A 3,662-nucleotide genomic window follows, 5' to 3' on the forward strand; every position below is an offset into this window, starting at 1 on the left:
GTCAAGATTCCTCACCAGAGCATAGAAGAGGAGAAAAAAGAATCCTACTCTCCGTTTTATAACTAGACTCAAAGTTTTTTTCACTAGACTCGACTCGGCCAAGTTCGATCAATCAAGGGGGCTCCTAGGTCGGTACTGCTCTGATACCAACTTGTCACGCCCAAGATGCGACCCTATCCCCAATTTGGCATGAGGGCCTCGTCAGGGATAGAAGCGAATCTCGTCGTGTCGCAAGAATGGATATCGTTACAAGTACATGTACTGAAAAGAAGAGATATATATAGAGTTAGCTTACACTCGCCACAAGCTACATCAGAGTCACATCAGTACATTACATAACCATCAAGAGTAAGAGCAGGGTCCGACTACGGACGAAAACAAATGAGGAAATAAGAATGACGTCCATCCTTGCTATCCTAGGCTGCCGGCCTGGAACCCATCCTAGATCGATGAAGAAGAAGAAGAAGAAACAACTCCAAATAAACAATCAACGCGCTCACGTCGAGTAACCTTTACCTGTACCTGCAACTGGTGTTGTAGTAATCTGTGAGCCACAGGGGACTCAGCAATCTCATTTCGAAAGGTATCAAGACTATCAAAGCTTAATGAGTGAGGCATGGTTAAGTGGTGAGGTTGTCGCAACGGCTAAGCATATATATATGGTGGCTAAACCTACGAGTACAAGAAATAAAAGGGGGAAGATCTACGCACAACGGACGTGTCTACTGATGATCAAATGAATGATCCTGAACACCTACCTACGTCAGTCATAACCCCACCGTGTCCTCGATCGGAGAAAGGACTCACAAAAGAGACAGTCACGGTTATGCACACAGTTGGCAGATTTTAATTAATTAACTTCAAGTTATCTAGAATCAGTGTTAAACAAAGTTTCCACGCTGTCACATAACCGCGAGCACGGCTTTTCGAAAGATTTAACCCTGCAGGGATGCTCTAACTAGTCCATCACAAATTACCACAAGCCGCATAGAAATCCTCAATCACGAAGCTCACGATCTCGTCGGATTCCTTAGTGGAAAAACCTCAACTCTGAGATTACCCAAAGCATCACTGGAATCCCGATGCACAAGATATTTCGTCAAAGGTAAAACTAATCCAGCAAGGCCGCCCGACGTGTCGACGATCCCGATAGGAGTCGTGTACCTCGTTCTCAGGAAACAACGGATGGGTCACACTAGGAGATACCAAACCTCGAGTTGCCCCGCGGTGGCCCCGTAGTCTGCCAATTTGGACCAACACTCATGAGGAGCACTGGCCCGGGGGTTGATTAAATTTCTTTGGGTTAATTACTCCCTATGCAGTTCATTAGTTATTAGGCAAATGTAGTTCAAAGTTGGGCCTTGCCAGACCAGCTTTAATCGAAAACGAATTATCAAGGGGGTCCCCGTAACAACCCCGATCGTGTTAGCAGCGCTCATTTATGGAACATAACACCGGTAGCCGAAACTAAGGGGGAAAAGGTGGAACAAAACACCAGGCTAGAAAGGCCGAGCCTTCCACCTTTTACCAATTATATAGGTCCATTAAATTAATTAGCATTTAATATATGGTGATATAACAAGGAACCCATGTTACCACATGGAAGCAACTGCACCTGCAACTAGCAACGCTAACAACATGGTTAAGCAAGTGGTAACATAGCCAAACAGTGGTTTGCTAGGTCGAACAGGTTGAAGGTAATCATGGCATTGTTGAGAGGCTGATATTTAACATGTGGTAGGCAACGAGACATAAACGATAAAAACGATAAAACTAGCATGGCAATGATAGTAATGGTATCTGGGGAAATGGTCATCTTGCCTGAGATCCCGCTTGTAAGAAGAATGACTTCGTGAAGTCGGCGAACCAATGTAGTCGAACGGGTCCTCACATTCCGACACGATTGCGGAACTCTATCGGAACGGAGCAAACCGGAAACAAACATCAACACATATATTCACCACACGATGCACAACATGATGCATACCCTACTATGATGCATGATCAGTTCAAAGATGCAAGGCATGGCATGGAAATTCACCTCACGCAAACTCTACATATTAAGTGAAGCTCGATATGCAATGGGTTGCATATCAACGAAACTCCACGATTAATTATTTAATTCACTCCGGATTATTTACACGGTGATATTAAATTGTAGTTAACATGGCAAGGGGTGAAGCGATGATTCTACCTGTCATACTAGTTGATAGCACGCCGGACTTAGAACGGAGCTACGGCACAAGAACATGCAACACAAGATGTATATGCCATGAATGCGTCATGCATGCGAGTTCATAACACGGGCAAGAAGGGAAAGAAATAGGTGTCACCACGGCGAGCGAGAGGGAACCATGGCGGCAAAACGGAAAAGATGCCACGGTAACGTTCCTACCACGATAACTCGTCGAGATATCGTGCCAACATTTAGGAAGCGTGTGCGGGAACGTTAAGTAAAGATGGGGTGATCCCGTATCTCGGGTTCCCATGTGTCGAGGCACAACAAAAGAAGTACACATGCAATGCGCAACATACGGTGCATACATACAGTGCGACATACATTCAACTCATACATCACAACACCCGGTCACGACAACGTCTCAACGTTATACCTTTGACGCGTGCGAATCGGAGGGGTTCGTTCGGTGAAGGGGAACAACGGTCTTCGTGGATGTCGTGGAAGTCGTGGTCGTCGTGGTACTCGGGTCTCATCAACGTTAGTCGTTCGCTCGGCGTCGTGGTTCACGGTCTTCGGCGTCGGTAGTCGATCACGTCTCCGTCGATGTTCGGGGTTCGTCGAGGTCGTCGTTGTACTCGCCGATCTTGTCGACGACTCACGGTAGGCGGGGATGGTCTACGCGGCGAAGGCAACATAAGCAAGCACCAGCACTCTACCTCGGTAACAGCAGCAACTAGCACCTGGCGGCAAGAGCTACAAGCTACCTAGCAAGCAAGCAACAACTAGGCAGCGAGCAACCTAACTACAGCAATAGCAACTAAACGCAAGCAAGCACGCAAGGGCTACGGCTCAAGCAGCACGGACAGCAACAGCAAAAGGCAATAGCAAGCAACAGAGACTAGCGGCGGCTTAGAAGCACAAGCACCAACAGCTATCGACACAAGCAACAGCCATGCATCGGCAAAGCAGTAGAATTAGCTAAAGCAAGAGGGCAACAACACGGCAACCTACGACGCATCAGCAGCACTACAGCAAGCAGGCAAGCACGACACAGCAAGCTATTGCAAGCACAACAACCTAAACTACATCCGGCAGCACGCAACAACAGCAAAGCAAGCTTCGACAGCATCAGCAACCAGCAACAGCAAACGCAGCAGCGGCATGGGCAGCAGCAAGCTAGCAGTAGCGGCAGGTGGCATAGCACACATCAACAGCAATAAGCAACGGCAAGCAGGCATGCAGCTACGGCACAGCAGGTCGACATGGCAGGGAGGCGGCAGCGGCTCGAGGGGAACGGCGACACAGAGGTCCTCGGAGGCGGCGGCCATGGCGGGGAATGAGGCGAGGCCGAGGCGAGGGGCGGCGCTCGGGGAGGAGGAGGCCGGCCTTGGCGCGGGAAGGGGGCACGGAAGGCGGCGGCCAGAGGAACCGGCACAGGGCGTGGAGACGAGCACGCAGGGACGGGGCGAGGCAGCTGCGCGCG

Source organism: Hordeum vulgare, chromosome 7H (genome assembly GCF_904849725.1).
Source record: "Hordeum vulgare subsp. vulgare chromosome 7H, MorexV3_pseudomolecules_assembly, whole genome shotgun sequence".
NCBI lineage: Eukaryota > Viridiplantae > Streptophyta > Magnoliopsida > Poales > Poaceae > Hordeum > Hordeum vulgare.